Source organism: Condylura cristata, unplaced genomic scaffold (genome assembly GCF_000260355.1).
Source record: "Condylura cristata isolate star-nosed mole 26May11 unplaced genomic scaffold, ConCri1.0 scaffold00006, whole genome shotgun sequence".
Lineage (NCBI taxonomy): Eukaryota > Metazoa > Chordata > Mammalia > Eulipotyphla > Talpidae > Condylura > Condylura cristata.
In genome coordinates this window covers 53482473-53492616 of record NW_004567107.1, presented here as the reverse complement: position 1 = coordinate 53492616, position 10144 = coordinate 53482473, and the positions used below count along the sequence as shown (strand labels likewise).

Below are 10144 nucleotides of genomic sequence, written 5' to 3'. Positions count from 1 at the left end.
TCTTGAAAGAATGATGTCAGCCAAGGGATGTTAAAGTCCATCAGGGAGAGCTGTAACACCACGTGGAATGGCAGGGTCAAAGGGAGGGAAATTATAAGTGGGGAGATGTGCCCAGGGATTTATCTGCATACCATATTCAGATACAACTTAAATTCTTTACAGGGGACTATAATGTTTTTCTTTTTTAGACCATCCTTGAAATGCTGGATTAGAAAAAGGATTAAGTGAGAGACAAGGTAGCATATGAGGTTTTTGGAACAAATGGCTAATATCTTTATGCTGTATAAATGTGTGATGAAAAGTATAGTATTAACTGAGTGATTTTGGTCAAATCACCTAAACCATCTGAGACAGTGTCTCCAGCAATAACATGGGAATAATAACAATCTCTAAGACAAGTATAGCAAATTGACTAACTGTACAATTTAGGTGGTAGGTATATTACTGGAGAATTGTTTTTAACTTCCCTGCAAGTTTGAAATCTTCGTAATAAAATGTTGAAAAAAAATAGTTTTCCTACCCTCAGAGTTCTGCTAAGGTTGAAACAACATAAGTTAGGATACAGTAGATGTATCCAAATAGCAGAAGCTCAGTCAGAACAGTGGTTACTTTTTGAGTCCCTTAGCAGTTTTACAAATTATGTTGTAAGTATATAAATACAAATAAATAGTTCTATGATACCAGAATGCTGGGCTCAATTCCCCTTCATCATATGAAGTACAGAGTTTTGAGGAAAAGGAAAGTAGTTTCATCGGTTTGCTGAAAAATGAGTAGAGTAGAATCCGAGAAGCTACCATCCTGCTTCCCAGAAGAGTGTAAGAGTGTATTTTTTTTTTTTAAAGATTTATTTATTGTGCGTACAGAACTTGGGTACAGGCCAGAGTTGCAAGGGCGGTGAGAGGATTCACCAGAGACAGAGTGGGGAGCAGAAACAGGCCGACTGTCAAAATACACTGCTGAGGGGAGCAGTGGGTGGGTCAGGAAAGGTCCGCCATGTCACGTAGGTCACCACCAGGGTCGGGAATCAAACTCATGCTGAGTTTGGCCTTGGCTTCTTAGTGCTGTGCTTTAACCCACTGAGCCACCATGGAGGGCCCCCCAGTATACTGCATTTAACTAGAGTGACAACGACATGAAAGAGGGGTGTGAGTTAGGGTCAATTCACCTATTTTTGTATCTTGAGTGTCTGGTAACTTGGCTGACATCAGTTTGTTTTCGTCACTATCTGGTTGTCTGCAATTCTGACAGTGTCTTTTGAAGATTCTGTCTTTGGCTTTGTTTTGAAGTTTCTTTGCAGGAGTTCCCTTAGCCCTCAGAATGCAAAAAACAAACAGAAAACCCACACCAGGATGTTAGTTAAAGGTGTAAATCAAATTTTGTCAGACTTAGGTAACAGAGTGTCTCTTTTCATAGCAGAGAGGGATATGTATTTTGTTGCTGGAAGTATACAGAAGATAATAGCAACATTGGTGGCCTCCAATACAGGGAGACCTTTGTGGCAGAGATAAGTAGAAGGGAGACTTTTTATTGAATTCCTTTTTGTAAGTATAGGGAATATCAGATCACTGTATGTGTCACCTAACCAAAACCAAAAGGTAATAAATAAGTAAAACCAAAAACACGAAGTTCGTACAATCTAATAGTCCAACTCTTTTCCAAATAGTGTTGTAAGTATTCAGTTGCAGGATTTGTTGTGCATTGCTCTTGGCTGGACAAGAAATCCAGCTTTGTGAAGTAAGGCATTGTGAGGCTAGAATGACCCACCAGCATCCAACTGGCTTTGTCTATTTGAGGACATGTTTGGCATTTCCATCCTTGTTTTCCAGACAGGGCTGGGCTCAGAGGTTACTAGATTCGGGAGTCCAGAAAGAATGAGAGCAGACCACACACACAGGTCAGATAGTTCCCACTGCCACCACTTGCATTAAAGGAAGTTGACAGAGATCTGGAGTGAAGAACTTCATCCGTAGCTGGGCCACAGTCTGTGTAAATAATACTGGACAAGCTCCATACTTCAGAGTTTATAAAACATTCATGAACATTGCCTCCTCTGAGCCACAAAGTAAGGTAAGTTGGCATGGATTTTGCCCTATTTTACTGAAAAGGAAACTAATTGCATGGCCATCTGTTAAAAGTTATCCTTCCAACTACAGGGAGCAAGGTATAGCTCCAAGGTGTGGTTGAGGGTATTGCTGCATTCTGAAATCCATCACTGCATTTGAGTAGAGGTCTTATTTCCCATGCTTCTGCTCCCTGGTCACAGCAGGGTTATAAAGGCAGCTCATTCTCTGGAGATCTGATAACTTAAGTGCTCCCCAATATCTTTGCTGAACTTAAATTCATAGTATAGGAGGCCTCCCCACTATTGTTCTGGTAGGCTTTTCCCAAGAGCCCGAAAGCATACTTTTTCTTACATATTTGCCACTTTGGAATATGGAGCTAAATTCATTTGAGGCCCTGTGGACCTTAAGAGAAATTGATATCATGAGCTTAAAGAATGAAGATGATACAGATTTAGGATCATGTGCAGAAATAATATTTTCATTTTCCAAATCTATATTAAAGTAGGGGAAACATCTAGAGTACCTGGTTTTGTTCCATGAAGCCATCTATCCCCATCATGTGAGAAATTCTTCTCTCTCCTTAATGTCCCAGGACCCTACCCCAGTCCTTAGCTCTGATGCAAAGCCTCATTCTGCCCCAACAAATGGAGCAAATGGAGAAATTATAGAATTTCTCCATAAATATAATTCTTCCTATATATGTAATTAAATATTATTTTATTTCTTCTACGAATCTGATATTAATTTCGTTCAACCAGTCCCCAACCAAAGGGGTGGAGGAATTCTCCCTTGTGCCCCAACAACTGCAATCTAACATAATTCTGGTCCTCCCTGGTGGCCTACGGGATAAGTCTCAGTGCTATCACCCCGATGGCCTGAGTTTCATTCCCAGCCTGGAAGATGACCCACATGGTGCAGTAGACCTCTCCTATCTTCACCCCTCAGCGGTATATTTCAGTTGATCTGCCTGTCCTGCTGCCCACTCTGTCTCTGGTGAATCCTCTCACCCCCTGCACCTCTGACCTATACCCCAATAATTTTATGAAAAAAAAAAAAAAAGCCAAAAAACACATACTTCTCCTTAACCCTCTGCATCATAGTCTAGTTCCTTCCTGTTTTCTCTTAGCACATTTCCTAGAAGTTTAGTACTGTTTGGCATTAAACATAAATCTAAGGATTCCAAGTAGTTCTTCTAGTCAGTGCATTATATCTTTCTTTTCACAATTATGTGCTTGTGTCTAACACACAAATTATTTTATCTTATTAAAAATGTAACTGTGTTGAGACATTTTATGGGGGTGGAGTGGGGAATAAGATCAAAAATGGGGGGAGGAGACAGAAAAGCACTGGACTATGGTGATGGCACATGGGTGATTTGTTGACGGGAAGTCCATGGGGATTACAACTGAGATAGGAAAAGGCACAAAATAATGTAAAAATAAACTATTATATTATTTTTAAAATGTTACTGTGTCTTATTAAATTATGTAAACTTTTAAGATACAGTTTCACAAAGCTTTCTGTTCAGCTTATCTATAGACTTCAAGCTTTCTCTTGTTGTTGTTCTTTGTTTAATAATTTGTCTTTTATCATTTTCCATATCCACTTTTCACTGTCTTTAATACTGGCCTGGAGTTTGCAACTTCACTTGCCATCTACAGTTTCAAGAATTTATGTCAGAAGAAAATTTGCCAGGAACCTGTATGCTCTGACTGGGGATATCAAAAACTCACAGATGCCAGTCTAAGGAGGAAGTCTGTTGAAATCATATCACCAGAAAAAAAAAAGAATCATATCACCAGAATAATGGGGATATTGTAAATTGTGAGCGGGACAGCATTTAACATAATGTGGGGTGAGGGAGAGAAACTGACAGGCCCTTACTTCTACTGAATAGGTTCTTCCTGGTACTGGCTGGCAGGCATTCTCAGGACACCACTGGGAGTTCATTCTTAATGAACAGTGTGTTTTTTCAGAACAATTAGAACTTTCTTCCTAAAGTGCACTTGGCAGACAAAGAAAGCAGAAACTCTTCATGGGTCAATATTCTGGGAGGGATTGACCCAGAAGTAAGATGCGAAAACAGGGCAGCTAAGTAAGACTGGTAAAGAGGCTTTCGAAGCAACCTGAATTAACTGTTTGGGTGGATGCCACCTTCATAGGCAGCTGACCAGAGCATTAGAACGCTTGCCTTCTGCTCTTGTGTCCCTAGGAAGACAGGAAGTGTGGGGAGAGGAAAATGAAAGTGAGGCCAGTGGAAAATGCAAGCCTGAGCCCTTTTTTTTTTTAACTTGGTGAAAAAATGAAGAGTATCTTCAAGGAATTGTAGGCACACTGGTGGTTAGTGGGAATTGGTGCCTACATGTACGAGCAAATATTGAGAGAGGGAAGGATCAATATTACTTTGCCCCTTTACATTGTCAGAATCTTCAAGACACTAGCTATTTTGGGCTTTTAGGAACAAAGGTCATGAGGGCCCACCCTGCTAGCGCAACAGGTTGAAGTGCAGCACTCTGAAGTGAGCCCCTGTCACCTCAGCACAAGTTCAATCCCTGGCCAGGGGGCCCACTCAGCAGTGTACTTCATCCATCTGCCTGTTCTACTCTCCACTCTGTCTCTGGTGAATCCTCTCACTGCCCCTGCCCCTCTGGCTTGTTCCCCAGTTCTGTATGCATAAATAAGTAAATCTTTCAAAAAGAAAAAAAAAGAACAAGGATTATGAACTTTCTCTCTGTCATGTTCCAGTGGTGCCTTGTAGAGAGCTGCCTGCACAGTGTCATGAATTCTGTGTCATGGAAAAGGACTTTTTGGCTCCCTGCCAACATGTGATGCGCTGAATGGTTTGTATACCTCAAAGTTCCTCATCTCACCTCCAACATTTCCTGCATGCATTCTGAGGAGTCCACCTACCTATTCCTGTTCTAAGCCCCCCAAGCCTTGAGAGAACCAGGGTAAAACTGAAACATTTCCCCTGACAAAAACTCATCTGGCCTGTAAGGAAAGAATCAAAAGAGAGTGGGGAAAAAAAACAGTGGTTTCTGGATTAGAAGAGGGTTGGGGATCTATATCCACATTCTTGCCTCCTCTCAGGGAGACAGAGCTGGACTTGGAAGGGGGCACAGAGCAAGGGTTCCCAAGCCCAGTCTACATCGAAGTACCAGGTCTCATAGTCATTCGTTTGGATGATGAACTATTGTGGTGAGAAGTGGGTGTAGGCCGAGGCACAAGATGAAAGAATTCACTAGAGACAGAGTGGAGATCAGAAGGGTCAGGTTTATCGAAATATACTGCTAACTAAGGGAAGGCAAGTCAGGAGGGATCTCCTGGGCCCATCCCCGCACTTGATGAAGCCTAAAGTTTGTTGTTGCTAATAGTCAAGGCTGGGTTAACCTCTGGCCACTAGCCTTTTTGCTCAAAGACCCCTGAGAATCAGTTGTAAACAAAACATAGGGGTGAGAGGTGGATGCAGGAGAAGGTGTAGGAAAGGACCTGAAGGCAAAATGTTCATTCTGAAGATTGAAGATTGTGCCTGCAAACCCAAGAGAAAGATTCTCACACACACACACACAAGAAAAGAAAAGAAAAGAAAAGAAAAGAAAAGAAAAGAAAAGAAAAGAAAAGAAAAGAAAAGAAAAGAAAAGAAAAGAAAAGAAAAGAAAAGAAAAGAAAAGAAAAGAAAAGAAAAGAAAAGAAAGAAAGGGGAGGCACTCAGGAGGCGTCTATCATTTTTTGATGACAGAATTATGGCTGATTTATATCTAGTCCTACCTATTCAGAGATTTGGTGAGGAGCTGCTAAGTCTCAGGGACTCCTGTGGCTGTTTGGAGATTATAGGTTAGGAATTCTCAAAGGTAGGCCAGACTGACACAAGAAAGTGTGGCATAAAGCTAATGATGACAGTTTACTAACCATGTATCCTGCAGGAGTCCCTCCTATATTATCAGTTTCAAGAGTTCTTTGATACTTTAGGATAGTCTACATAGACTATCATGTTGTCTATGAACAAAAATAGTTCTATTTCTTCCATTCCAATATTATGCCTTCTATATCCTTTTCTTATTGCATTAATTAGATCACCCAATGGAAATGTTGAAAAGGAGTAAGAGTGAAACGGGCGAGCTTTGCCCTATCCATGATGTGAGTGGTACAGATTCAAGTTTCTCACAGTAAGTATTTCTCTCTTAGACTTTCCATTTACAAAAGTAGAAATGTTTAGCAAACATTTTCAAACATCATACAAAATGTATTAAAATATAAACATTTTCAAATATTGTAAGAAATGTATTTGAAATTCAGGCTCATCAAACATTGCAAATATTGTAAAATATATAACATGTAAAATGGAAGATTTTTACAATCCCTGACTGACTGCTCCAGATTGCAATTGACAATTATTTGTTACTTCTCTCAAGATGGCATGCTTTATGATTCTGAAGCAGACTGTGTCTGAAAACACAATATCTTTGACCAAATAAATTACACTACAAACAGATTTCTTGGCAGTTTGAGGTATATGCACCAAGCTGAGAGTGTGTTTGTGTATAAAAGAAACAAATAACATAAAAGTGATGAAATTGTCTGTATTCCCTGTCTGAGAAATGTTTTACACTTATTTCTACCTTTCATAGGAAATGGTGTTATGAATTAAGAAGCCAGATCACTTATTTATATTTACTTTATAACATGAATATGTTAAAATTAAATTCAGTCATAAAACACACTGATCAAAATCATAAAATAAATAAATATATAAATAACTAAAAAATCTAGTTACATGTTTTTTTCCCTGGTTGAGTGGTTATAATTCCTTTGAGAGAGAGATTCAACTAGAGTCATTGCTGAGACAGGAGCTAAGTGGGTAAGTTGGTAAACAGCCAATGGGACATGTATTTGCAGAAGATAGATATACTAGACAGGTATATTAACAGAAAAAATTATGGGAATGCTATTATCCAGAAAATCAACAATGCTTATTTCTTGATGACAGAATTATGTCTGATTATTATTATTTTATTCATGTTTAAAATTTTCTTCAATAAACAGTCTATATTTTACATATTATTTTTCTAATCAAACAAAATGCTTTTTTTTGACATTAGAGATTATAGTGTTCATTGACCAAAAACAAATGATACTTCAATAAAGGAAATTATATTTATCTCCAGTATCCTCTTTCTCCCAAAACCTCTTTCATATCCCAAACATTCATCAAAATGACTTCTTTAGGCCCTCCCTGGTGGCGCAGCGGGTTAAAGCACTGCACTGAGAAACTAAAGCCACTTCCGCATGAGTTCAATCCCCGCCTGCCCCGGAGGTGACCACATGGCGTGGCAGACCTCTCCTGACCCGCCCGCTGCTCCCCTCAGCAGTGTACTTCATCAATCTGCCTGTTCTGCTCCCCGCTCTGTCTCTGGTGAATCCTCTCACCCTCCGCATCTCTGGCCTGTACCCTAGTTCTGTATGAATAAATAAATAAATCTTAAAAAAAAAAAATGACTTCTTTAGAGTTTCTATTCAATTCTGAGAGGATTATTTTCAGAAACAGAAAGCTTTTAAGAGGGGTAGGGTGCAAAGAAGAAAACAATCAACAAATATGATATATAATATTGTCTACTTAATTCAGCTCTATGTGACCTCAGTATATGTGGATTTAGCTATTTGTCTTTCTTTTCAAAATTATATGTGACCTATAAGGCCAGCTTGAAATTTCTTAAATAGTAGGGAGGGGAGGTGTTTTGGGTCCATACACTATTACTTTCTTGTTTGTTATAGCAAATCAGAAGTTTAGTTATCAATATGAATGGGAGACTGTAGCTAGCTATCTATATTTTGGTTTCAGAAAAATGGCCTTCTCTTTCTTTTTCTTGGGCAACAGATGAGAGAGTGTTTTAACTTGCTAAAACTAAAGTTTTGGATGGAACCTTGCAAAAGTGATGTTGCTTTCAGGGATGCCATCCCCATAGGCAATAATTTTTGTTACATGCTTTTCTAATTTTCAGTTCTGACATTTGAGTCTCATAAAAGATTAATTTTTCAATAAAGATCTATTAAAATGACACCAAGATTACTCAATACCAGTGGGGTCCTAAATTTTAAAGACTGAATTCTTGATGAATTTCATAATATTTACATTAGAGCAGTTCTACCTATTCACTGAACTTTGGAAATCATGATAGATGTTTCTCTGTCTTTACCTAAAGCTTTATGGATTTTTCTTCAATGAAGTATTAAGTCAAATGTGGAGCTTGTGTGTGAGTCAAATGTGTGAACCAATTAATTTTTTACTATGGATGAAAAAAACTGATATTGACCTTATGGGTTTCACTTTACAGCTTAGAGTAGAGAAGTTCTACAAACTGGTTGATAAAGTCATATTTTTCCTAACTTGCTCAGCTGTTTGTTGAGTCATTAAGGACTGCTAATATTAGCTCTGTAATTAGCTGATTTAGGTAGAGAATCTTTCCCAAATCCAACTCCAGAACTGGAAAGTAGAAGTAGCCTATGAATATAATAGTTGTTATTCCTGAAGCTTTTGGCTTCTGTATCTTTACAAAATTCAAATACTTAAAAAATAAAACCAGAGGGCCCTCACCGGCAGCACAATGGTTAGGACGCAGACATAGCACTGCAAACTAGCAGCAGCCACTTCAGTGCAAGTTCGATCCCCCGCCCAGAGGTGATCCCACATGGTGAGGCAGATCTCTCCTGTCTTACCCGCTGCTCCCCTCAGCAGTGTACTTCGTCGATCTGCCTGTTCTGCTCCCCACTCTGTCTCTGGTGAATCCTCTCACCCTCCACATCTCTGGCCTGTACCCAGTTCTATATGAATAAATAAATAAATCTTTAAAAAAAATGTAGAATTTTCTTTTACATTTGTGTTTTAAAGATTTATTTATACATTCATACAGGGCTGAGGTACAGGTCAGAGGTGGAGGAATGGTGAGAGGATTCAGCAGAGACAGAGTGGGGAACAGAACAGGCAGATCAATGAAGTACACTGCTGAGGGGAGCAGCAGGAGAGATAGGAGAGGTCTGCCGTGCCATGTGGGTCACCTGTCAGGATGGGGATCAAACTTGCACTGAAGTGGCTGCAGCTCGCTTGCAGTGCTGCACCTTAACCCACTGTGCCACCAGGGAGAGAGTTTTTAAGCTATGTTGTTAGTCCACAAAACATTTCATTGTTTTTTTCAGGAAGGGCCTGTGTCACTCTAATAGAATGTGTCAGGAGGAGCAGGATTGATGTGTGGGTGAAATCTTTCCTTCCTGATTTTGAGTGATTTTTCTCTTGGTTCCCAGGAGAAGGGATTCCTTGATGTTGACATACATTAGCCACCTTGATAGAGACACTTTGTGATGTGGAAAAAATTTCAATTTGTTTTTTATGTCCTCTTTTTCCTCTCCACCTTCAGTACAGGCTTGACGCCCTTAAGCTCAGAAAAACCTGTTGAGACCTGACTTCAAAGTAGTGCTTAGCAGTATGTCAGGCAAACCGGACTTTCCTGTATTACCAGGAACCCCTCAAAGAAGCAGCAGTTCCTTTTTTTAGGCTGGATCTTCAAAAAGATAAACCTATCTTTTTCATTTCACTTCCTGAAAGTCAGGTTTGGTTTGTGAAAAGTTGTTAAACAACATGCTAAATGTGACGTGTCAAACTTCACTCTAAATTTGCCTTGTTTAGAGCTTTTGATGAAGACTTCATTGGTTTTTATAGAAGCTTTCTGATCTGGGTAGTCCATTAAGTGGGAAGTTTGTTATATACTAATAATGATTACCCACCAATATCCTGCCTGAAATACCATGATAATTTGTGAAAAGTATCTTTAATAAGGCTAGGTAGAATTTGGCTTAGGAAACAAAATTCTAGAGTTCATAGTCATTTGGGCTTTGTAGCTCCAAAATAAAATGATCTGACTGTGATTCTCAGTTCTCAAGGTAGATCAAAAAAGGGATAAAATACTAACCAGAGGCCCAGTGTCCTTTGTGGGCAAGTAGGTAGTATCTAGGAAATGCTTGTGTGTGTGTCTAGGACAGACTTTCTTAATTTCCTAACCCTTCTTCCTCATCCATCAAGATTAATTCCC

General features: G+C 39.3%; 1 long non-coding RNA gene across 1 annotated transcript; it reads left to right on the top strand.

The window, feature by feature from the left end:
* Positions 1-1932: 1932 nt before the first annotated feature.
* On the top strand, positions 1933-7322 carry LOC105853311. Its single transcript, XR_001145146.1, has 4 exons — positions 1933-2067; positions 4809-4903; positions 6136-6229; positions 7290-7322. It is a non-coding gene; the product is annotated as an uncharacterized LOC105853311 (long non-coding RNA).
* The last annotated feature ends 2822 nt before the right edge of the window (positions 7323-10144 follow it).